At 55.5% G+C, this 26,048-nt stretch overlaps 1 long non-coding RNA gene across 1 annotated transcript; it reads right to left on the bottom strand.

The window, feature by feature from the left end:
- Positions 1 to 26,048, bottom strand: LOC146397926 (uncharacterized). Its single transcript, XR_014825272.1, has 3 exons — positions 25,872 to 26,048; positions 22,998 to 23,235; positions 1 to 1,903 (listed from the first exon to the last, which is right to left on the bottom strand). It is a non-coding gene; the product is annotated as an uncharacterized LOC146397926 (long non-coding RNA).

Genomic DNA, 26,048 nt, shown 5'->3' with positions numbered 1-26,048 from the left:
TTTTAGATTGTGTTTTATTTTGAGTCAACACCCTGCATCTTTGGAAAATCCCTCCAGAAAAGTCTAGGGCAATAGCAGGTGTGTGTTTATGCTCGGGAGCAACCAGATACAAGGGTGACGCGTGAACGCTTGGGCGGCCGCCTGCGGACGCAGCGGGGTGAGCTTTGCACGGAGGGGGTGGGGGCTCGGAGTCTAGCAGGTCCCCCGGGGAGTCTCACGGGAGGTGCCTGGCAGGAGAAGACGTTGGCTCCGGGTGATCCAGTCTCAGGAGAGGGCATGGAGGGCACGGAGCCATCCTGAGCCCAACCTACCACTGTGGCCACTAGAACTCCTACCATGGCCCTCGTCACTGTCCATGGCCTTGCTGATTTCAGCGGCCCAGCTCTGGCAGTCGTGGGGGAGGGGAGGGGGGCAGCAGGGCCATGGGGCTGGTGGCTGTGTGTGCGGGGCCTGGGGTGACCATGGGCAAAAAGGCCTGGGGTCACAGTCCCCGGACCCAGGTGGCAACGTCCCCGCCCTGCCACCCAGGTGGTCCCGAGGACGCAGACCTGCCGTGGGGCCTCTGCAGTGCCCTGGGCTGGGGGTTGGTGCAGCCCAGGGACCCCCGCCGTATGAGGAGGCCCGCCCGTCCCGCCGAGCCAGCATCCGCCGCCTCCCGCCGCTTCCTGGGCCGCACATCCGGGGCCTCACCAGACCTGAAGAGGCCTGCTCGGGGTCGTTTCCTCTGGTTCCAAAGCGGACGTGCCTCGTGGGGTTAAAGCCACCGCGACTTAGGCTTTCATTTTCTTCAGCCGTGAGTCAGCGACGGAGCAGGTGCTCGGACCCGCAGCCCAGAGACCTTCGCCTCAGAGGCGTCCGTCCCTCCCTCCCGAAGCCGTTCCTGCCGACGGATGACCTTCGAAGAGGCAAAGCCTGACTGGGAAGCAGACGTTGAATGAAGGCCTGGAGAGGGTTTTGCTGAACGGCTGCTTAGAGCAGGGCCTGGAAAGACGTGCCGGTCAGGTCAAGGGGAGGGAGGCGTCGCCGTGGAGAGCAGGGGATGGACGGAGCTGGCCGGTCCAGGGACGGGGGGTCCGAGCCCCGCCACCGACCGGGCGGCCGAGTGAGCCGAGTCCCTTGATGGGGGACACTGAATCGCCCCCTCCCCGGGCAGAGAGCACCTGCCGGCCCACTGGTCAGCGCGGGGTCGCCTGGGCGGCTGGAATAACAGACTTCCTCTCTTGACGCTCCGAGGCCAGGGTCCTGTCAGGTGTCGCGGGGCCGAGTCCTTCCGGTCGCTCTGGGGGAGAGGCCTTCCCTGTCCCTCCCAGGGTCTGGGGCTACCAGTTCCTCCAGGGTCCCTTGTCCCATAAACATGCCATTCCAGAGCCCCTTCGTCCGTGTTCATGTGCCCTCGAATCTCCTTTTCCTTCCTCCACTGAGGACCCGCCCGACATCCAGGGCGGCCGATGCCAAGGTCCTTTACCCTGATGGCGTCCACAGAGGCTCTCTCCAGGAAAGGCCACTGTTGGGTCTGCGGAGGGAGGAGCACATGAGGCCAGGCGTGCAAAGCAGAGGAGATTTATTCAGGCATCCGAGGGCACGGGCGAGCCGAAGAGGGCCCAGCCCGACGGCCGGGGGAGGCTCTGCCCACGAAGGACCCGTGGCGGGGTGCGTGGCGGCACCTGCGGCAGGGTCCCGGGCAGTGAGAGTGAAGGGGAGGGAGGCAGTCCCGCAACAGAGGGCAGTTCATCCTCACGGGCCGTTGTCTTCCGAAGGCCATTGCTCTGGCTGCCCAGCTTGAGCCTCCACACGGCAAGAGAAGGCGTAAGTCTCGCCACGGGCCGTGCCCACGTCCGCAGCAGGTCTCTGGATGAACAGCCACGTTCAGGGGGGGCGGGTCTGTCACTATCGTCCTGGGAACCTATCAGACACACAAGAGGGTACCAGGGTTTAGGGTGTGGACCTGTCTCTTTGGGGGATCCACCCTGTCTATAAATTAGCCTTTTACCTGCGTTGCTGCCCGTGAGCCACTACGCACAGAGGGGGCAGCACCCAGAGGCAGCAGCCGAGGAGCAGAAAGAAGCCCTAGGAGTCACCTGCACCTGTTTGAAGGTGTCCCTTATCTTGGAATCTGTCACTTGTTCGAAATTTCCTGACGCTCTGGTCTCAGACATCGTTTCTAGGCTTCCAGAACGACGGGCGTGTCTTTTTATGCCCTTGGAGTCTGCGGGCTCGGGACCTGGGACCTGGCACGCTGTGCCGTGGATAGCAGGGGTCTGGTGAACCGAGGGGAAGCAGCAGGGACCGGGGTCCCCTCTCCCTGTGACAACCCCTCCCCACTGCCTCCCCTCCCCACCCTCTTAGCTGACAGGATGGGCAGTGCCGTGGTTGACCCTCTGGGGTCCCTAAAGTGAAAAAGGCCTACCCCGAAAAAAACGACACGCGCTGTCTCAGACCGCAAACCACGTGTTCACCCGACTTCTTCAACGACTTGATCAGAAGTCAGGGACCAAGTTTTATTTCTGATTAGCCGGCAAGAGACGCAGTTCCGTGAAAGCTCGTACCTGGATTCTCTTGGCAGAGACACGTTATAGAAAAGAAAGATGTTTTGATGACTGGTAGACGATCTCAATAAATGTGTTTACATAAACGCCTCCCACAAAGCCGAGATTCTGCGGCAGAGCAGCGGTTTGAATGGAGAGGACGAAACACGTCGGAAGAGAACTTCGTTGCCTCAGAACCACTCAGAGGAGTCCCCTTGGGGCCCAGCGAGTTAGGGATCTGGTCTTGGCACGGCAGCAGCCTGGGTCAGTGCTGTGACGTGGCTGTGATCCCTGGTCCGGGAATTGCCGCATGTTGTGGATGCAGCCAAAAAAATAAAAATCACTCAGAAACGTGCCCATGTATTTTGTCAGGAGAGCCAGGCTCTCCTGAAATGGATCGCACGAAACAACGTTCTGCCCCAGACCAGGTCTGGGAACGTTTTCCTTCTAAAGGGTTTTACGTGAGATTTTCACTTTTTAAACAGAAGGAAGAATTTCCTAGTTTCAGTAACTAAGGAGAACTTCAGGAATCTTTCCCAAAGCAGCATCTCCCATGTGGGATTTAATAACTGTTTTATAAGCCATCATGGATTAATTTTGCGTTCTTGTAAGAAGCAGCAGGAATGATAAAAATTAAACACAATTCCAGCACAAAGAACAGCACTCCAAGGGAATTTCACATTCTGGAAAGGAAACAATGGGACTTGGGGTTCCTTTGCTGCACCCCATAAAAATCTCAGGTCTTGGTGCTGAGGAGGCGGCCCCCACTGTGAGGGGGAGGTGGCCCACCCTGGGGAGCCCCTTGATGGGTGGGGGCCTGGGAGCCTCAGGAAGAGTGAGGATTTTAAGATGCCAATCCCGGTTCAGAATCAGGGTGCAAAGCAGCCTGCATCGTGCTGCTTTCATCTGGGGGTGCTCCCCAGATGAACCCAGCGACCTGAGAGCAGATGGACAAGAAGGCAGGGTTCCTCCCCGCCCCATCTCTGCCCTCACCCCGTCTCAGTCTCTTCCTGGAGGGACCACGTGGCCGCACGGGAACCCAGCTGGAGCCCGTTGACCTCCGTTGTCCTTGGCCCCAGGGAAGCCAGCTGCCAGGGTTTGGACGGATGTGTGCTGCAGCCGCCAGCAAGAACACAGGGCTGGAGCCTCCCTAATAATGAACTTAAAAGGAAAATCAACTTACTCCTCTAAGTGGCAAAATAAACAACACCGTCAAGGTTCTGGACCGAGGCCACTCCGCTTGTTGAGATGTATTTGCAGCTGTTTATTAGTGTTTATTAAATAATTTGTCTTTTCCTAAATGCAGTCTTGTTCCTCATGCTTCTGTAACCACCACACAAATGTCTGGGTTCTCGTGCTGCTTAAGCATGTTTTCCGGGAACTTTAATAACCCTAGTAGATTAGTTTCCTAATAAATTACCACCAGCGAGTGGCTGAAAACAGCACGAATTAATTATCTTGCAGATTCGGTGTCCGAAGTCCAAAACCAGCCGTGGGGCTGGACGGGATGCGGGCAGGGCATCCCTGACTCGGTGGCTCCCTGCAGCACCGCATCCTTGACGGGACGCTGCCTCCTCCTCTGTTTCAAAGGCAGCGAAACGTCTTCTCCCCTCTCTGGCCTCTGCTTCCAACATCACTCTCTCTCTGGCCTTCCTGCCTCTTTATCAGGACAAGCTCCCTTCTCAAGCTCCTTAATTTCGCCCCGTCTGCAACGTGCCTTCTGCCCTGTAGGTGACATGGTCACAGGTTCGGAGGACGGGGAAGCACGGCTTTGGGGGCCGTTCCTCAAGCTACCACGACTGGATCCTGTGCCAGTTTGGAGCAAGGCTTTGCAGTCAAGTAGGAGAATGTATGTCAGGACAAAAAAGACAAGAACTACGGAGACGGCCCTCAGAGAAGTGAGACGTGGCCAACCCGGGGGCCCAGCCCCAGAAGGGGCGGGGTGGGGACACTAAGTGTCTTACACGCCACATTCGTTCGTTTGTTTTACTAAGTGCAGTTATTATAAAATCATATTTCTTTAATTAAGAAAATAAGAGAATGCCTCGGGCTCCGTTCCCAGGACTCCAGCCGTCGGAGGAGACGCGGCTTCACGGAAGGCACCGCAGCACTGGACCCTGCAGCACAGGAGGTGATATCCAAGCCAGGTGAACCTGGGCACCAGGGCCCAGGACAGAGGGGCCTCTCCAGGCTGGTGGCCTTCAAACTGGGGGCACAGAGGGACCACCGCTTTCCCGGAGGCATGGGGAGGGGACCAGGCCCTGGGCACCAGCACCCTGTGCTCTCTGCCCAAAATGGCAGCCTGCAGGCGTCCCCATGGACTCAGGGCATCCCCGAGGTGCAGAGTCGGGGCTGGAGGGGAGGTGATGCTGGGGGGCTCCCAGCTGTGGTCAGCGTGCCAGACCCAGGGGGATCCCTGCTCCGACTCCCCAGGCACAGAGGCGCCTACTTTCTGTGGTTCCCGCAGTCCCTCCCCGGGGTGTGACACGGGGGAAGGAAGAGCACCCGGACTCCAGCAGTTCAGGCCGAGGCGCCGACCCTGCAAGTGAGCGGGACCAGTGCCTGCCCGGGACAGGGGTCAGGGTTCCTCATCCTGCCGACTGACAGGAGCGGCCTCCCGGCCCGGGTCCCACACACGGGACAGCTGGCCTCTGGGCCTGTGACCTGATTCACTCCGGGTTCTTGTGTGATAACAAACGAGCACGGAGTCCAGGTCCCCCAGCACACACGGGCGCACACACAAGCTCCTGCTCGCCGGGCCCCCCAGGCCCGGGGCGGCCCCTTTCACAGAGAGCTCACCCCGGTGCCCAGTCACGGCGCTGACTGCGGGCATCTGTCCAGCGAGCAAGTTGGTTCCACGCGACCCTCGAGGTCCCCGTCCTGCTGCTACGGCACACGCGGGGCTACAGTGAAAGGAAGGACGCGCTTGTGCTCCCTGTTGGTTTTACCGTGTGTCAGAAGCGACTCCTTAAACTTGTGATGAGAGATTGCAGTGGTGAGAGACTGAACGTGGCCATGGCCAGTGGCCAGTGGCCAGACACACAAGATGAAACTCTGACCCACGGCGGGCAGCCACCTGCCCTGGCAGCTGGCCTGCCGTGTCCAGGACCAGCTGTGTGTCCCGCTGGCCCAGGGCCAGACCTCTGGCTCCTTGGATGGCCCAGGAAGGCACACAGCCGCCTGGTGACAGTCGTCCCAGAAGGGACAGAACCCGGCCAGGGACCGCCAGCCTCCCTCATTTTAATCCCTGCTTCCAACTCAGGACCAGGGCAGAGAGCGGGACGGCTCCTAACCAGGCCCGCAGGACCCTGGGCTCGCTGCCACCTCCCACCGCCAGGCCGAGTCCCTGCCCAGCACCCCGCATAGACAGCCTTGGATCCGGGTATCTGGGTTTATTCCGCCGTCATTAACCTACAGTTGCACCGGGAGGCACAGCATTTCTCAAAATTCCTTTAAGGGCTGGTGAACCCCACGGGTCTGGGAACGCGGGGAGGGGCCTGGAGGCCTGGGGCAGTGTGGGCGGGGGCACCGGAGCCCCTCGGACACCCTGCTCAGCCTCAGCGCCCGCAGGTCGTCTCGTGGGCTCGAGGAGGGTGTGATCCGAGGGTGAGGGTGACGCTGGCACTTCCCTCTCTGCTCCACTTCCTGTTCTTTAACTCGGTCCGTTTTATTATGTTTATGGCGGCACAACAATCGTCACAACCCAATTTCACAGCAGTTCCATCCCACACCCACAGCCCGTCCCCTCACCCCCACAACCTGTCTCCTTTGGAAACCGTACGTTCTCCAAAGCCTGTGAGTCAGTATCTGTTCTGCAAAGAAGTTCAGTCTGTCCTTTTTTCAGGTTCCACATGTCAGTGACAGCATCTGACGTTGGTGTCTCGCCCTCTGACTGACTTCACTTCGCATGATAGTTTCTAGGTCCATCCATGTTGCTGCAAATGCCGGTATTTCGTTCCTTTTAATGACTGAGTCACATTCCCTTGTGTGTATGGACCACATCTTCTGGATCCACGCCTCTGTCGATGGACATTCAGGTTGTTTCCATGTCTCGGCTCTTGTACATAGTGCTGCAGTGAACACAGGGTACATGTGTCTCTGCGAATCATGGTTTTCTCTGGGTAGATGCCCAGGAGTGGGGTTGCTGGATCCAATGGCAGTTCTATGTTTAGTTTTCTGAGGACTCTCCATACTGCTTTCCACAGTGGTTGCACCAATTTACAATCCCACCAACAGTGTACTAGGGCTCCTTTTTCTCCACACCCTCTCCAGCACTTACTGTTTGTAGAGTTTTGGATGACGGCCATTCTGGCTGGTGCAAGGTGGTACCTCATCGTGGTTTTGATGTGCATTTCTCTGAGAATGGGTGATGTTGAACATCTTTTCATGTGTTTTTTGACCATCTGTGTGTCCTCTTTGGAGACATGTCTGTTTAGATCTTCCACCCATTTTTTGATGGAGTTGTTTGTTTTTTTGGTATGGAGCTATAGGAGGTGTTTATATATTTTGGAGATTAATCTCTTGTCAGTTGCTTCATTTGCAAATGTTTTGCCCCATCCTGTGTGTCGTCTTTTTGTTTTCTTTAGGGTTTCCTTAGCTGTGCAAATCTTTATAGTTTAATTAGGCCCCATTTGTTTATTTTTGCTTCTATTGTGGATCTGAGAAGATGCTGCTGTCATTTATGTTGGAGAGTGTTTGGCCTATGTTTTCCTCTAAGAATTTTATAGTATGCAGTCTTACATTTAGGTCTTTAATCCATTTTGAGTTTATTTGTGTGTATGGTGTTAAGAAGTGTTCTAATTTCATTCTTTTACGTGTGGCTGTCCAGTTTTCCCAGCACCACTTATTGAAGGGGCTGCCTTTTCTCCACTATATATTCTCACCTCCTTTGTCACAGATGAGTTGGCTGTAGGTGTGTGGGTTTAATTCTGGGCTTTCCATTCTGTTCCACTGACGTACATTTCTGTTTTTGTGTCAGTACCATACTGTTTTGATGACTATGGTTTTGTAGTATAGGCTGAAGTCAGGGAGCCTCATTCCTCCAGCTCTATTTTTCTTTCTCAGGATGGCTTTGGCTATTCTGAGTCTTTTGTGCTTCCAAACAAACTTTGAAATATTTTGTTTTAGTTCTGTGAAAAATGTCCTTGGTAATTTGATAGGGATTGCATTGAATCTGTAGATTGCCTTGGGTAGTATAATCATTTTGACAATACTGACTCTTCCAATCCAAGAGCGTGGTATGTCTTTCCATCTATTTGTGTCATCTTTGATTTCTTTCATCAGTGTCTCATAGTTTTCAGAGTACAGGTCTTTTGTCTCTTTAGGTAGGTTTATTCCTAGGTATTTTATGCTTTTGGATGTGGTGGTAAATGGGATTGCTTCCCTAATTTATCTTTCTGATCTTTCATTGTTAGTACATAGAAATGCAGTCAATTTCTGTATATTAACTTTGTATCCTGTGACTTTGCCAAATTCATGGATGAGCTCTAACAGTTTTCTGGTAGAGTCTTTAGGATTTTCTAGGTATAGGATCATGTCATCTGCAAACAGCAATAGTTTTACTTCTTCCTTTCCAGTGTGGATTCCTTTTATTTCTTTTTCTTCTCTGATTGCCGTGGCTAGGACTTCTAACGCTATGTTGACGAGTAGTGGTGAGATCGGACATCCTTGTCTCATTCCTGATCTCAGTGGGAATACTTTCAGCTTTTCACCATTGAGAATGTTAGCTGTGGGTTTGTCGTATTATGTTGCTTTTATTATGTTGAGGTAGGTTCCCTCTCTGCCTACTTTCTGAAGGGTTTTTATCAGAAATGGGTGTTGGATTTTTGTCAAAACCTTTTTCTGCATCTATTGAGAGGATCATATGGTTTTTATTCTTCTGTTTGTTAATGTGGTGTAGCCCATGGATGGACTTGGAAATATTGAGGAATCCTTGATCCCCAGGATAAATCCCACTGGATCGTGGCGTACAATCCTTTCAATATATTGCTGGATTCCATTTGCTAGTATTTTGTTGAGGATTTCTGCATCTATGTTCATCAGTGATATTTGTCTATAATTTTCTTTTTTTGTGGTATCTTTGTCTGGCTTTGCCATCAGGGTGATGTTCACCTCATAGAATGAGTTTGGGAGTGTCCCTTCCTCTGCAATTTTTTGGAATAGTTTCAGAAGGATAGGTGCTAGCTCTTCTCTAAACGTTTGATAGAATTAGCCTGTGAAGCCATCTGGTCCTGGATTTTTGTTTGTTAGAAGTTTTTATTTATTTATTTATTTATTTATTGTCTTTTTTTTTTTTTTTTTTTTTTTGTCCTTTTGCCATTTTTTGGGCCGCTTCCGTGGCATATGGAGGTTCCCAGGCTAGGGGTCCAATTGGAGCTGTACCCACTGGCCTATGCCAGAGCCACAGCAATGCAGGTTCCAAGCCATGTCTGCAACCTACACCACAGCTCATGGCAATGCCAGATCCTTAACCCACTGAGCAAGGTCAGGGATTGAACCCGCAACCTTGTGGTTCCTAGTCAGATTCATTAACCACTGAGCCATGACGGCAACTCCTTTTGGAAGTTTTTAAATCACAGTTTCAATTTCAGTATTTGTGATGGGTCCGCTCGTCTTTTCTATTTCATCTTGGTTTAGTCTTGGAAAATTGTACTTTTCTAAGAATTTATCCAGTTCTTCTAGGTTGTTCATTTTATTGGAAAATAGTTGCTTGTAGTAGTCTCCTATGATCCTTTATATTTCTATGATGTCCATTGTAGCTACTCCTTTTTCATTTCTAATGTTATGAATTTGATTCCTCTTTCTTTTTTTCTTGATGAGTCTGGCTAAGTGTTTATCAATTTTGCTGATCTTTTCAAAGAACCAGCTCTTCGTTTCATTGATCTTTTCTGTGGTTTTCTTCATTTCTGTTTCATTGATTTCTGCTCTGATCTTTATGATTTCTTTCCTCTGCTAACTTTGGGTCTTGTCTGTTCTTCTCTCTATGGTTGCCTTGGGTTATAAAGTTAGGTTGTTTATTTGAGCTTTTTCTTGTTTCCTTGTATTGCTATACATTTCCCTCCTAGAACTGCCTTTGCTGCATCCCATACGTTTTGGATTGTTGTGTCTTTGTTGCCATTTGCTTCTAGGTATTTTTTAATTTCCTCTTTGATTTCTGCAGTGAGCCATTGGTTGTTTAGCAGCATGTTGTCTAGTCTCCACATGTTTGTATTTTTTGCAGTTTTTTTTCTTGTCGTTGATTTCCACTCGTACAGTGTCGTGGTCAGAAAGATGCCTGATATGATTTCAATTTTCTTGAATTTACCACAGCTTGATTTGTGGTGTAGAACGTGATCTATCCTGGAGAATGTTCTGGGTACACTTGAGAAGAATGTGTGTTCTGGTGTATTCTTTTGGATGGAACATTCCATAAATATCTATTGGGTCCACCTGTTCATCAATTTAAGGCCTGTGTTTCCTTGTTGAGTTTCTGTCTGGATGATATGTCTGTTGCTGTAAGCGCCCAGACACCCCATTCTTGAAAGGCGCACACAGGCTTTCATGTGTACTGGGTCCCAGGGCAAAGCAGTCTCCATAGGAATCTGGGTCAGACCTGCCTTTTAGTTCTTGGAGGATCTCCTTGGAAAACAGGGGTGACTGTGGCTCATTGTGGGGGGAAAGACATTGGAGGAAAAGCTCTGGGGAGGGGTCCTGCACTACAAAGGCCTGAGCCCCCCCCCCCCCCGAGCCCCTCAGAGGCCCCAGACAGCGCTCGGGCCCAGCACCCATAGGCCCAGGGGTGAGAGCCATGCACTGTGCAGCTGTCCTGGGTAACAAACAATACCAAGCATGACGGCCATCAAGGGCAAGGTCAATGACCAGACCAGGTGGTCCAGCAGGGACCGGCTCGGGCATGTAGCCGAGTGAGGAGGGTCAGAAGGTCCAGGGGACTGGCTGGTGTGAGTCGTATGGTGAAAGGTCACACCAAGTCCTTGCAGAGGAGGAGAAACCAGAAACGGCTCTGAAGCCGCCGCTGCCTTTCTCCTCGTCATCCCTCGGCCGTCACACCAGTTCTGGAGCTGCGTCGCCCCCAGGCTTTCTAAGCTACCTCCCTTACCCAGCTGCTGCTGCTCCATGAGTAGCCAGCAGTGGGGGGCAGGGGGCGGGGGTGGGGGGCAGCCTCAAGGTGGCGGAGGCTGGGGGACCCCAGTAGAAGCAAAGCCAGAATCCATGTCCTCACCCAGCCTTCCCATCCCCACCAAGCAAGCCGCGAGCTGATACAGACGCAGATGAGGCCACTTTGTCGCTGTCAGATTTCCATCTGCATCTGGATTTTTACTGTTTTGTTTTTGGATGTTGGGTCCATCTCCGTGTTTACTTGCAAATCCGAGCCAAGGCTAAGCACATGGTCTTAATCAACCATCACTCCGTCCCAGCATCACAACTTGCCAGAAGCACAGCCGGAGGCAACGCAAAACGAGAACACAGGAAATCTCCAAGGAGAAGGCACAGTTAACTCTTCTCGAAGCCCACCCACAGATCCAAGGACCAAAGAGTGAAGCTGGACCCTCACCTCACACCACGTACAAGAATGGACTCAACCAAACCACAGACATAGATGTCAGGGCTAAACCCACCAAACCCTTAAGTGAAAACATACAGAAAACGTCTTGACATTGGTTTGGGCAACGGTTTCTTGGACCTGACCTCAGAAGTACAAGCAACACGAAAAAACAGGGAAATTAGATCACATCACAACTGAAAACTCTTGTACATCAAAGGACACTATCAAGAGAGTGAAAAAGCAAACCACAGAATGAGGGAAAACATTTACAAATCATGTATCTGATGAGGGGCTAGTGTGCAGAATATACGAAGAGCTCCTGAAAGTCAACAGCAAAAACCAGATGGCCCTGATTTTCCAATGGGCAAAGAACTTGAACAGAAATTTCCCCCAAAGAAGTTATAAAAATCGGCAGTAAGCGCATGAAAAAAATGCTCTGTATCACTGACCACTGGGGAAATGCACATCGAACCCACCCGCGAGCAATCGCTTCCTTAGGATGGCTTTGGGAGCAACAGCAACAACAGTACACCAAAGAAAAACAGAGTGTGGGCGAAGCTGTGGAGGAGCTGGCACCCTGGGCACTGCTGCCGAGAATGTCAAAGGGTCCCGCTGCAGTGGAACCCCACGCAGTGATTCCCTAAAAAGTTAAACAGAGTTACCACATCACCCAGCAATTCCCCTCTGGGTCTGCGCCCCAAAGGAGTGAAAGCAGAGATTTAAATAGGTATTCGCACCTCTTGGTCACAGCTGTGAGTCTACAACACCCAAAAGGTGGGAAGAAACCAGCCCCCACACACCCATCAGCAGACGATGGATAAACAAAAAGGTCATTCCATTTACACAATGGAATAGCATCCAGCCTTCGAAAGGCAGGCCATTCTGACACCTGCTGTGACATGGCTCAACCTTGAGGACGTGATGCTAGTGACATAAACCAGTCCTCAAAGGACAAATTCTGTACGATCCACTCAGATGAGGTCCCCAGAGGAATCAGACTCATGGAGACACAGCAGTAGTTGCCAGGGGCTGGGGAGGGGAATTTTTCTGTTTAATAAACGTAGAGTTTCAGTTTTGCAACACAGAAAAGTCCTGGAGATGGACCGTGATTCTGGTTACACGCAGTGTGACTGCACTTAACGCCACCGAACTGTACCTTCGAAAACGGTAAAAACAGCAGATTTCATCTTGTATATATTCTACCACAATTTAAAAAAAAATAAAGAGGCGAAGCAGCACTACATATATATACTCGTGCTGAAATGTTAAGCTTTACAGATTATTAAGTTCTTTGCGGATATATCAAAGTTAGCATTAAACTGCAATGGATTGAAACCACAAAAAGAACTGAATAGAAATATGGCCCTAGAGCACATGTATTTGTATTCATTCTCTTTAAAGTTCAGTTTAGGGATGAGCTGTTCTTTCTTTTAGAGTCGTGATTTTAAGCTGAGACATGGTCAAGAATTTGAGTGTGAGAGACAGTGCTAGAACGTGTGGGTAAACTGGATTTCTTACTAAGTTTCATTTATGAGATAAGCAAGAGTAAGTGAAGTGTCGGGGAAGGCTGGGGTGTCTGTGGTGTAACTGTGTATCTCGTCAGGTGTTTCCTTAAAAAGGAGAATGAATACACTTAATGGTCGCAGAACTGAAAACCTGCAAAGACGTTAACCTCAGTCGGAAGCTGACGAACAACCACCAGCACTGAACAGGCATGAACATTGCTCCAGAAGGCGGGAGGTGACCCAAGCTTGCTAGCTCTGACCTTGATGAACCAGTTGAACTTGGTTTCAAACAATAAAGCCCTCTGTGGGGACGATTACGCCAAGCGGCGTGGTTAGGAGAGGTGTTTGCTGATTAAGACCAAAGCTTCTCTCTTCTTCCTCAAATGTCTGCTCCCATCGCTGCCCTGAAAACACATCCCACTGTTTCCAGAAAGAGACCCTGGACCCAGGCTGGACCCAGCGCCCTGCCCGGAGTCCCGGCAGAGGGGTGAGCAGGGAACCAGAATTCTGGGGCTGTAACCAAGGCAGTCAAGCCCACATCCCCACGAAAAGGAGGCGGAAATGGGAGCTCCCACTGTGGGACTCTCACTGCAGCCGTGGTGGCTCGGGTCGATGCCGAGGCACAGGTTCGATTACAGTGGGTTAAGGATGCCGTGTTGCCACAGCTTCTGCGGAGGTCGAAACTGGCTCACATTCAACCCCTGGCCTGGGAACTTCCATACGCCACTGGTGAGGCTGGAACATTTTTTAAAATAAAAAATTTTGGAGTTCCCGTCGTGGCGCAGTGGTTAACGAATCCGACTAGGAACCATGAGGTTGCGGGTTCGGTCCCTGCCCTTGCTCAGTGGGTTAAGGATCCGGCGTTGCCGTGAGCTGTGGTGTAGGTCGCAGACGCGGCTCGGATCACACGTTGCTGTGGCTCTGGCGCAGGCTGGTGGCTACAGCTCCAATTCGACCCCTAGCCTGGGAACTTCCATACGCCACTGGTGAGGCTGGAACATTTTTTAAAATAAAAAATTTTAAATGTAGTGGAAATGGCTGCTGCTGCTTTTTTTTTTTTTTTTTTTCCAACTTCCATGGAAGAGACTAGAACAATGACAAAAGTTTTATCGACGGGAAAATTCAGCCCTGAATTTCAAATTCAACTAAATTTATTTACATCTTATATTGATGTTCCAATCTCGTGTAAACGTCCCTAGGCCACGGGAAAAAGACGGAGAGCCTCCTTGGTCTGTGAGCCAAAACTTTCACAAAGACCGCGTGTGAAAAGGATACCATCCCGCTCATGCCTGCGGCCGCGAGCTTTCTGGATGAAAGAGTCACCAAAAACTCTCAACATCGTCCCCCTGGATCCAGTCATCACAGACAACCCGCAAGCGGGGTTGACGCTAACACTGCAAGGATGGCTCAAGATCAGGACACCTGCTGGCACTAAAAAGAAAGTTTTGCGGGTTTTTGGTTTGTTTGTTTTAAGGGCCGAACCTGCAGTTCCTGGGCTATAGGGGTCACATCCGAACCGCAGCTGCCTGCGCACGCCACAGCCACAGCAACGCCAGACCCGAGCAGCATCTGCACAGCTTGTGGCAACACCAGGTCCTTAACTTACAGAGCGAGGCCAGGGATTGATCCCACATCCTCATGGATACTCGTCGGGTTCTTCATCTGCTGAGCCACGACGGGAACTCCAAGAAGAAAAATTAGTGGAAGGAGAAGGTGCAGAGAACCTGCCGCTAAGCATCAGAGAACAAAAGTCCCTGAATCCATCTGCCCCTGGGAGGCCTGAGGGGCGCAGACAGAGCCTGCGGCTTGAGCCAGGGGCGCAAGTGGTGGCTGGGTGACAGAGCACAGGGCCTCCCCCATGGGCCTTACCGCAGGGGCTCAGGGAAGGCGAGGCGAAAAGCAGTCCTGCCTCCAGATGGGCTGGGGAACCTCTGGGCCACAGACAGCAGCGTGTCATTGGAGGGCCCGAAGGGGGGCAGAAGGCTTGCTCTTGGGTGTGGCGGTTTGACCACAGGTCATGGAAGCCAACTCAAACTTGCCGAGGCAGACAGGGCCATGGGAGACAGGTGCCTGGGGGGTTCCCGCCCAGGCCAGGAGCAGCAGGTGCCAGGGACTCTGGGCTCTGGGCTCCTCCCCTCCCCCTCGCCCTGCTCCAGTCCACAGGCTGGGACAGGACCCCCCAATCTGAGGGCATCCCCCCTCGGTCCAGGCTGAGGGTGGGCCGCTATAGCCACAGGAAGGGGTCTGACGGCCCCCTGGGCTGCTGCCCACCCTGGTCAGAGGTCAGGACAGGCTGTCTGCGGACAGGAGCTTAGACAGGGGACAGGCAGGTCACAGACCACCTCTCTCCCCTGCACCTGCCTGCGCTTCCAGCCCCTCCTGGGGGGCCAGCAAACAGCAGCCAGGAGAGTGGCTGGAGCCCATGCACCAGGGCTCTGCTGGGCCTCAGGGGGACGCAGCAGTCGGTGTCTATTCGTGGTCACCACACTAGCAAAAACGAGCCAATTGGGGGTCCGCGGGGGGCCGTGTGTGCTCATGAGGACTTAGCCCTGACGGAGGGCGTTGGGACCGCCTCTGTCACAGATGGGGAAACAGAGGCAGGGACTGGCTCAGAGCTTGCCACCCGGGTCACTGGCTTCTGTTAGGGCTCCTGACCCCTGACCTGCCTGCTTACCTGTGACAGGTAAGGACAGCAGAGTCTGCTGGGGGAGAAGCACTGGCCCTGGGCCCGGATTCACGGACACACACTCACCTGCACATCTGTGAGGGGGCTCCCTGGGCCCACGGGGCAGGGCGGAGAGGGCTGGGAGGCTGGTCCTGGAGCCAGCGGGGCGGGGGGCTTGTGTCGGCAGTGGCCCCCCTCACCTAAGTCTTCCGGTCGCAGGTTCTGGGGCAAGCGGCTCTCCACGGGACAATCTGGTGCCAGCAGTTTAGGGGCACTTGGGGGGGCGCGGGGTGGATGCTGACGGCAAAGAGACCCAGGCTCCAGTTCCACCCAGACTCGCCTGGTTGGGTGGAAAGACCCCGCAAAGCACAGACACCCACGGGGGCCCATGGCACCGAAGCGCCCCCAGCTCGGTGGGCCGAGGCCCAGGCATGGGGGGCCCGTGAGTGAGGCAGGGCCCAGGCTGTGCCAGGGGAGCTTCTGCCCCCAGTGGAGGGGACAGGAGCCAGCCCTCCAGGGCCCAGAAGGGCTTCAGTCTGCAGGACAGAGAACCATGAGACGAGACGGTTCCCTGGATGGCACTGCCCAAGGCCCTGCGTCCACCGTGCCCACGAAGCAAAGGCAGGAACCCGCAGCCTCCGAAGGCAAAGTCAGGAAGACCGGACCAGCCTCCCTGCGTCAAGGGAAACATCAGCCTCTCATGTAAGACTCTGTCCAGGGAGGAGTGAGAAGAAAAACAAAACCAGCACAGAATCATTCATTATTCTGTTCCATAAACCCAGGGAAATGCGCCTACTTGTGAAAAAAATTCTGAAGGGAGAATAATACATCCAGGGAGCTCCCGCTATGGTTCAGCAAAAACAAACCCGACTAGTATCACTGAGGACATGGGTTCCATCCCTGGCCTCACTCAGTGGGTTAAGGATCCAGTGTTGCCACGAGCTGTGGTGTAGGTTGCAGACATGGCTCAGATCCCACATTGCTGTGGCTCTGGTGTAGGCCGGCAGCTGTAGCTCCAATTCAACCCCTAGCCTGGGAACCTCCACATGCTGCGGGTGCAGCCTTAAAAAGACAAAAAAGAATAATGCATTTAGCCTGCTATTTTCAAGCAATATTTTTTTTTTTCTTTTTAGGGCCGCACCCGCAACATACGAAGGTTCCCAGGCTAGGGGTCACATCGGAGCGGTAGCCGCCAGCCTACACCACAGCCACAGCCACGCCAGATCCAAGCCGCAACTGAGACCTACACCACAGCTCACGGGCAACACCGGATCCTTGACCCACTGAGCAAGGCCAGGGATTGAACCCACGACCTCAGGGTTCCTAGTCGAATTTGTTTCCCCTGCACCACAATGGGAACTCCTCATGCAATGAAATTTAAGAAATCCTTCCATGTAGGAAATAAGGGCTGAGATACACATGACATAGACTGACATTGAACGGAGCAGATGAACTAAGGGAACAGCGTGGAATAAAGACACAGCCGTGAGAGGAAAGGACATTAGAAGACAAACACTAGAGACTCTCCAGGTGCAGAATTACGTTTCCAGAGAAAGAAACATAAACAGAACAGAGACAGTAACCAAAGATATAGTAGAAGAAAGTTTCTTAAAGGCCTAGTTTCAATCAACTCAACAAAAAAAATCTCATTGGGTGCCAAATAGAATGAATGACAATCTGGTGAAAAGCTTCAAGTGTAAAACATCAGACAGGCGGGGAGTTTCTGTCGTGGCGCAGTGGTTAATGAATCCGACTAGGAACCATGAGGTTTCGGGTTGGACCCCTGGCCTCACTCAGTGGGTTAAGGATCTGGCGTTGCCATGAACTGTGGTGTAGGTCACAGACGCGGCTCGGATCCCGCGTTGCTGTGGCTGTGGTGCAGACTGGCAGCTACAGCTCTGATACCACCCCTAGCCTGGGACCTTCCATATCCCACAAGCACAGCCCTAGAAAAGACAAAAAATAAAATCAAATAAAAAAATAAAACATCAGACAAGCGCACACCTTAACTCAGAGTGACCCAGGGGTTCTGTGCCAACACCAGGAGAAAGCAGATGGTGGCCACAGGGCCACGGCTACAAACCCCAACTTCTGCACCAGCCGGGTCACGGTGGGGTGACCTGCTGCAGGGTGCAGGCAACAGAAAAAAGGTTCTCAGATGCACAGGGCCTCTCTGAAAAACCAACTCAACAATTATTCCCTCTCTGAAAAACCACCTCAACAGTGATTCAGGCAAACAAGACTCAAAGGCCCCCACGCAGGGAGGGGCAGGCAGGAAAGTTTGGACAGGGAGCCAAGATGAACGACGCCACAGTGACGTTCAAGCAGATTCGTGCATCATATCCTGAGATTACAAAAGAGCCACGGCTAGAGCCAGCACCTGCTCCTCCCAAGGAGTGACGCCCCTTTGGGCTCTCACCTCATGGCAGACAGGTACGACGTGGCAGGTGGGGACCCACAGCCGGCACCAGAGCCTCGGGTTCACCCCGGAGCCCTTCTACACACGTCCTATGGGAAAGAGCCTGGGTCGCCAGACCACCCACACGGTCTGCGCCCTTAGCTCAGCCGGCTCCCTCTGCCGGCTCCCTCCCCACCTGCCCGTGGATTTGCAGCGGCTTGTACCATTCAGGCCACCCTTTCCTTTGTGAGTCGGGCTTCTCCAGAGAGCAGACCCAATAGGGGACATAACTACATCCACGCCCACATCTACATTCATATCCTTATCTCTGCCCATATCTCTACCCATTTCCATACCTATACCTCTATCCGTATCTACATCCGTATCGACACCCATATCCATATCTAATCCATACTGATATATAGCTATGCAGAGAGAGAAAGACAGGGATTGATTTTAAGGCATCAGCTTGTGTGCTCCCAGAGGCTGGCAAGTCCAAAGTCTACAAGACAGACGGGAGAACCAGGACGAGGTGACGCTGCGGCTCGAGTCTGAAGAGCCTCTGGAGGCGGAGTTCCTTCCTCCTCAGGGGACTTCAGTCTTTTTGCTTAGTGCCTTCAACTGATTAGATGAGACCCACCCACATTTTGGAGGGCAATCTACTTTACACACTACTGATTTAAGGTTAATCTCATCTAAAAAATAAACCTCATAGCAACATCTAGACATGTTTGACCAAATATCTGAGTACTGAGGTCCAGCCAGGCTGACACATGAAATTATCATGCCTTGTCAATCCTTTAAAAATTATGCTTTTTGGAGTTCCCGTCATGGCGCAGTGGAAACAAATCTGACTAGGAACCACGAGGTTGCAGGTTCAATCCCTAGCCTTGCTCAGTGGGTTACGGATCCAGCATTGCCATGAGCTGTGGTGTAGGCTGTAGATGTGGCTCGGATCTGATGTTGCTGTGGCTGTGGTGTAGGCCGGCAGCTGTAGCTCCAATTAGATCCCTAGCCTGGGAACCTCCATCTACTGCAGTGCAGCCCTAAAAAGCAAAAAAAAAAAAGAAAGAAAAAAAAAATGCTTTTCAAGAAAGTATAAGGAGAGGCAAATATCCTCCTTTCGAAAGAGTGAATCACCTCGTCTCACCTCACACACCAAGTGTTATTTCTACGATTTGTGTGTCTATTTATTATCACATGTAAAAACATAAAGTTTCATATTCTGAATTACGTAGTTGGGGGGGAAGGGGCCACGAAAGGCACTCCTCTCACCCTGAACATTGGCTTATTTCCTCTACTTCCTTAATGCTGAAGACTGAGAGCAAACCACAGACATCTACCTCTCCTCCCCAGATACTTGAGTTTGCGTCTTTAAAACACACACATATGTCTCCCATAAACAAATAACATCCCCGCCTCAACAAACGCAGAAGGACACATTCTTTCGCCATGTCTAACCCCCAGCGTGTGTTCCGATTTCCCAACCCGCCCGGGAGCATCGTCCACAGCTGTCTCTCCCGGAGACGCCCCGCCAGCCCGCGCAGGGTTTGTCGCGGCGCCAGCGGCCAGCGGGCCACAGACCGCCCGCTGCTTCCTGACTCGGACAGCGAGCCGGCGGGGGGCCTGCGGATCGCCCAGGGCCTGGGTTGGCCCGGCCGCTGGTTTCCCACCGCTTGTCATTCCTGCAGCTGCAAGATCGCACCGAAGGCTGGTTGATGTCAGTCGTGAACGAGTGAAACAGCTTTGGCCCCAGGGCCCTGGAGCTGATGTTTGCGGAGTCCGATCTCAGGGAGAGACACGAAAGCCCGCCCGTCGTCACCCCGCAGTGGGGTCAGCCTTCGGCCAGTGATGCGGCTCCGCAGGGCGGCGACGGCCCCGCGGTCGGCTCACGCGCAGCCCGGGTCAAGGATCCCTGCGGCAGCACCGAGGCGGCAGGCAGGTGTGTGCAGGAGCTCGCCACCGCCGGCTGCATGGTCCTGGCCTCCTAGCGCCAGGGTGGGAGGCTGGAATCCTGTGTGAGCGCTGCTGTTGGCTGGGCTAGCACAGAGCCCACGGGGCCGTCTGGACCCAAGGCCCACATCGCATGGGCCGGCCCGCCCGCGCTGTGTGACTGGGACATGTGATTGTGTAGCCAGGCAGGCTGCCGCCCTCAACTCAACTGCCGTCCTCTGCAAACGCGGGCTGGAAGGGCCGCCGGAAGGCCCGGGAGCCCAGCCTGGGGCCTGCATTCGGCCTCTGGACAGATGCTGCCGTGCCAAACCCGGGGTCTGGCTCATGTGCTCCAGAAGCAGGCCAGTCTGGGCAGTGCTTGGGGGGCCCAGGCCCGGGATCTGCCCGCCCACCCCTGAGCCCGCAAGCCCTCCCTGGAAGCGGCCCAGGGCACTCCGTCGCCTGCAGCCAAGAACCCCGAGGGGGGTCGATCGGTCCTCAGTTACAAGAAGAAGCCGGAGCGGTCCTCCGGCAGACGTGGTTTAAAAGGGGGACAAAATCACAACTTTGTGAATCAACTACTCCTCAATTTTTGCAAGGTTCTTTAATTTAAAGTTTTTTTAAATTTGAAGATGGGGGGGGAAGCAGAAAGATGCTTATGCAAGCGGAGTGCTGCTGAGATGCCGTGGCAGAGAAGGGGCAGCCACCGAGAAGAGAAGCAGCTGTGGGCATCTCCCCATCCCCCCCGGGACCCGCCACGGAGCCCAGGGCAGCCCAAGCTCCTGGAAGCCCAGGGGCACTGCCCTCCCCAAAGGGTCCTTGCAGGCTCCAGCTTACCCGCTAATTCCTGCCTGCAGTGTCGCCAGGGCTGGAGGCCCCACCCATGGGGTCTGTGAGAGACTCAGGCACAGGCTGCAGTGCACACAGGCACACACTTGGAGACACAGACACAAGCAGACAGACACAGATACCCACACACTCACACGTGCGCACACAACAGACACTAACAGAAGCAGCTGTACGCACGCGCACACCCGCACAGCATCCTGAGCACGGCAGCTGGTGGGCAGAGCCGTATTCCCACAGGGCATTAGGCTCAGCGGGGGCGACGACCGGCCTCAGGTTGAGGGAGGGGTTGGAGAGTGCCTGCCAGGAGGGGCGACACGGGTGCGAGCTCTAGACAGCTCACGGGTGTGGCCAGCAGCCTGGGCACCACAGGACTATGACCCCAGCTCCCATGAGGTGGCTCAGGAACAGTCACACCCGAGAAGGCCTGGGGTGGCTGGGACGCAGGTGGCAGGGACAGAAGCCGACCCCAGCACTGGGTCAGCGAGGAGACGGGGGGCTCAGCCCCACGCCGCTCCCGCGATGGGGGAGCTCTCGGCCGGGATCTGAGTCTGTGTTTCCGTCACTAACCCACTGCCCTTCCGCCGGGACAGGGTGGGGCGGCCTCGGGCAAAGCCCTTCCGGAGGGGAGTCTTCCTGGCTGGAGTCGTTGGCTGGTGCTGGCTGGGAGGCCAAGGCCACCAGGAAAGGACCTAAGACGCCCTGCCGACCAGAGAGCCATCCCTGCCCAGCGGCCAGAAGACAGGGCTCCGGGGCCTGCAACCGCCAGGGACGGAGTTGTGCCCACAGGGAGGGGCCTGTGCTCCAGCCCAGGACATGCCCCACCGGCCAGGCTCTAGCCTCACCAGTCGGGGCTTCCAACCGAGGACTGAGCCGAGCCGATAGTGCCTGTGCGTCCCCCCTTTACTTTCTTATTTTCATTGTGGTCCCGGGCCCAGCCCTAGGCAGTGACCGGTTAACGCTTCACGGCATGAGTCACTCCAGAGGGGGGCAAGCACCGCCCGTTCCAGAACCCACCCCCTCCCCAAACACGCTGGCTGGACAGACCCCAAATTCAGGTCCCTGCGGATGCACTTGGAGAAAGTACGGGTCTTGGAAGAGGCCGCAGGCGCCGTGGGAAGCCCCGGCCAGGCCGCCCGTGGGCCGTTTCCTCCGGGCCAGCCGCTCCCCCCCCACCCCCACCCCCCGTGTTTACTTTCTCCAAGCCGCCCAGCGGGGAAACTCCACACCCAGCACAGGAGATTGGCTTCCAGGAGAACATTCCACCACTGCCAGCCGGGCATAGCGAGGAAGTGGGCCAACCCCATTCCAGGCCCGAAGGTCCTCGAGCAGAGGCTACTTGGTGGCAAAGCAGAAGGCATCTGTCGGCTCTTGACCTCGGGCACCAGGGCCAGCGGGCCTCCTTCCCCCGGCGGTCCTGGCATCCTGGCTGGCACCTGTGGCCCCAGAATTTCTCCAGGGGAGGCAGGGGTGCTGGTTCGCACTTGGCCTGTCTTGGGGGCTCTGGACAGAGCCCCCTGGGCACCGCCTCTAGACAAGCACGGCCGGCTCATGCCAAGAGGCCAGCAAGAGGGCTGCTGGCCCAGACCATCCCCTGTCACCTCGGTCACCTGTCTTCTGGGCCCCATGACAGGCCACCGCCTGAGAGAAGGGTATCTGCAAAAGACAGCACCTCTCTGAGAAGACACAGACACACAGACACACGCGCGCGAATACAAGTGCATCTGTGCTGCCGTGAACGCACGCAAGCCTCACAAGTCCAGGGTCAGGAGAGCACAGCCCACGTGCCATGGTGCCACCGCCTTCCTCGGGGACCAGTGGGGGTGGGCGCAGGCGTTTCAGTTCCTCTCCCGACCACACCGAGGCTCTTGTCCTGGAACCATCTTTCTGCTCATCAGAGCAAGTGGAAATGAGACTACCCCCTAGAGTCTCCAGTCTTATTCAAGCTTCAGTCTTATTTAAAACCTTTCCTTGGCACTCCTGTCGTGGGTCAGCGGGTTAAGACCTGGACGAGTCTCCATGAGGATGCGGGTTCAATCCCAGCCTTGCTCAGTGGGTGAAGGCGGTGCTGGGGCTGTGGCGTAGGCCTCGGCCGCGCTCTGATTCGACCCCCAGCCTTGGAACTTCCGAATGCCACAGGCACAGCCCTAAAAAGACTAATAAATACATAAATCAAACTTTCCTTTGTGCAGGAGGCTCAAAGGCATGCAGGCCCAGCCTGGCTGAAGGGGCTCCGGGCCTCGGGAGCTCGGCCAGCACAGGGCCCGGGCAGCAGCACCTGTCTTGTAAGGTTCTAGGGAGGGTCCTGGGAGTGGACCGACGCCTGGCCGTTCCGTCAGGGCTCGGGAAACCTCGCCCGGCACCCACACGCCCGCGCACGGGCCGGGAAAAGGACGAGAGCGCTCAGAGCCGGAACCCGGTCGGGGTGTGAGGCGCATCTGCGCCCGTGAGATGGCATCTCGAGCACAGCCGGGGCGGCTTCAAAGCCCACCTTCCCATGCCGTCAGGATGCGCGCCGTGCTTCTGAGGCACTCTGTGGGGAATCTGGAAAGTACGGAGGAACAGAGAGGAACCCCAAAACCACCTGGTTTGTGGCCGGCACCCGCCAGCTGCTGCTGTTCCCTCCCGGGGTCCAGAGGTGTCCCCGTCAACACAGGGCCGGTCACACCAAGTGGCAGGACAAAGTTGTGTCCTGGGCCAGCAGGGACAGGACTCCCAGTAGACACGGTGTGGAGCCAGCACTCTCTGCACAATCTCCACAAGCTCGGCAAATCCCGAACAGGCGAAATCAGAGCATACTGCGTCCAGACGCACCACTGCTCCTAAAAAACAAGGATAAAGAAAGAGTCTTGAGGAGTTCCTGCTGTGACTCAGCAGGCTAAGGACCCAACTAGCATCCACGAGGACTCGGGTTCGATCCCAGGCCTCACTCAGTGGGTTAAGGATACGGCGTCGCCGTGAGCTGTGGTGCAGGTCACAGGGGCGGCTCGGATCCTGCGTGGCTGTGGCTGTGGCTGTGGTGGAGGCTGGCGGCTACGGCTCCGATTGGACGCCGAGCCTGGGAACCTCCGTATGCCGCACCTGCAGCTCTGAAAAGCTTAAAGAAAAAAAAATTAAACTCAGTAGAAAAAAGACCGTTATCAAGAAAAACTTTACAAAAGACCAATGTCAACCCCACTCATCAAGGGACACACGTTGTGTCACTTCCACACGTGAAGGTCTTTTTTCGGCGATGACGTTTGTAACATATGGAACGTCCTTGGTTCGGGAGCGAACCTACCTAAAAACAGGTGGCATTTAACTTCCCGTCACAGCCACAGGCACAAGCGCACACGTGCCCAATAGCGAATGTCACAGACACTCCCCTGGAGGGGTCTGGTGAACAAGGCGGGGCTGCTGGTGGCTGCAGGGCACTTCCGGATGGAAGGTGGGGTGGGGGTCTTCGTGCCCAAAAGGCAGCCTGGGGGCCGTGCCCAGCACAGACCCACGGCTTCAGCTCTGGCTCCAGGGCGGCAGGATGTGTGGGGAGAACGCTGCCTGGTTCCAGGGATGCCGAGCTGCAGAAGCAGCAAGTCCCCGCGTCCCTGTGACTGCAAGTGACAGTTACACCTGCCCTGGGGCCACGGTCTCCCAGGAGCAGGAGGTGAATACACCTGACCCTTCTCAGGGAGGGGTGTGTGTGTGACACCTACGGAGCAATAAAGCCATGGACACGCGTCCCAGGACCGGGGTGCTGCGGGCACAGGGCTGGGCACGGACACGGGTGAACGGGACCTCCGTCACGTCTGTCTGACCTGCCCCCCGGGCACCCCAGGTTTAAAGGGCAGCCATCTGCCCTTCTTCTGCGAACCGGCCCTCTTACAGGAATCAAGCGGACGGGGTCAAACAGCAGGCAGGCGCCTGGCCCGGCCGGGTGGGCGGGGCACAGGGCACACACTTGGCGGGAGCCGTGCCAGCCAGAGGCTCCGCCGGCACAGCTCGCTTCCTCCTGCCCGCCTGCCCCGGGGTCCGGCTCCCAGGTGGAGAGACCAAAAGTCAGGGCAAGTCCCCGGCTGCTTCCCAGGAAAGTCCCAGCAAAGTCCCACTCTGCCGACATTTTCAGGCGGCTTATTTTAGCCCAAGGAGGAAGGGACTTTCTTTCTCCTGAGTCCAACAGGCAGCTGTCACATGACCCAACCCGGCCCTGATGACATGGTCACCAGCTTGCGCTGTGGCCACGGAGCCCGAAGTTTCTGGGGGATAAGGCTGCACCTTCAGAGGAGACGAGGAGCCACCCAGGCCAGCGCCCACCACACCCCAGGACTAGGGGACAGGCCACCCCCCCAGGCCAGCGCCCACCACACCCCAGGACACAGGGGGCATTCAACGTGCTGTCCCTGAGCAGCTTGCCCTCCCCTTCTAGGCCTTTCCTGGGGGGATGGTGTCTGTAGCTGCCCCCCTCCCCAGCGGAACAGCAGCAGAGCCGGAGCGCCTTCCCAGGGCCCGGGGCGCTGGATGCAGTTCCGGGTGGGGACAGCGGCTGGAGGAGGCCGGCACATCTGCAGGAGACATGCTCGGCCCCCCTCCCTCTTATCAGCCGGTGGCCTTGACCTCACAGGGTCTCCTGGGCCTCGGCTCCCCACACCCCGCTGAGGCCCCCTGGTCCTAGGCCTTAATTCCCACCACGTCCTGGGACCAGCCGCACTGCTCGGTCCCAACGTGCCTTCCCTCTGGTCGCTGCTCTGACCCTCGGCCCTGAGGCTCTGTGTGTGTCGTCCACTGCCTTTCACCCCGTCCTCCTCCACCGGCTTCGGGCCAGGCCCCTGCGTGGCCTAGGAGGGCGCCCTCGGTGGCGGGGAACCGCCAGTGCAAAGGCCTGGGGCAGCTGAGGTCAGCAGTCAGGGGTCAAGATGGGCCTGGATGCCGGGCCCTCGGTGTGAGCGGGGAGCCGGCTTTTGACTATCAGTCCTGCGACACGGGTGGGCCCCCCAGAACCCTGGCCTGGCCCGCCCTCTCCCTGCCACGGGCTGACCTGGGTGCGCCCACTTTCACACGGGGTTTCCCCGAGTGTCTCTGTGGCCAGGAGCCTGACCAGGAAAGTCCCCGACCTCAGGCAACGAGGGAAAGTGGGCTCCAGGCCAGGCTGGGTGAGGCCGGGCTGGGCGAGGCCTGCAGGGACTCCCGAGGCCCCGAGCTCGGCTCCCGCTCCTCTGAGGGCCCAGCACTGCCGGCCACGAGGGTAGCCGTGAGCAGGGGTGTGGTGGACACAGGGTCCAGGGCGAGAGGACCCCCTCCCCCTCCATGGGTGCAGGAGGGAGGGTTCAGACTCACGGGGGCTGGGTGAAGGCTCAGCAGGTTCCATAATGGAGGGGAATCTGGGGGGATCCCCATGGGGGGTTGTGCGAAGGAGCCCTTGGGGGCCCACACCTGGTGACAGTGACCAGCAGAAGGTGCTCTGGCCCAGGAGGCCCCGTCTCACCTGGTGCAGCTCTGGAGGTCAAAGGTCGAGCACGAGAACAGCGAATGTCCTGCGATCATTAGCCAGGCGTCAGGCAGAGCTGGGCTGCAAGTAAGCGGGGTTCCAGGGATTCGATAGTGGGGTGCAGTGGGGGTCGTGTCCCAGCGAGGACCGATGGTGGGTGTCCCCAAGCCTGGG

This window comes from Sus scrofa, chromosome 13, assembly GCF_054392235.1.
Source record: "Sus scrofa isolate SSC_HxYL_T2T_F1_AM1 chromosome 13, Sscrofa_HxYL_maternal_Yorkshire_Landrace_v2.0, whole genome shotgun sequence".
In the NCBI taxonomy this organism is placed as follows: Eukaryota; Metazoa; Chordata; class Mammalia; order Artiodactyla; family Suidae; genus Sus; species Sus scrofa.
This window is presented reverse-complemented; position numbering and strand designations above follow the sequence as displayed.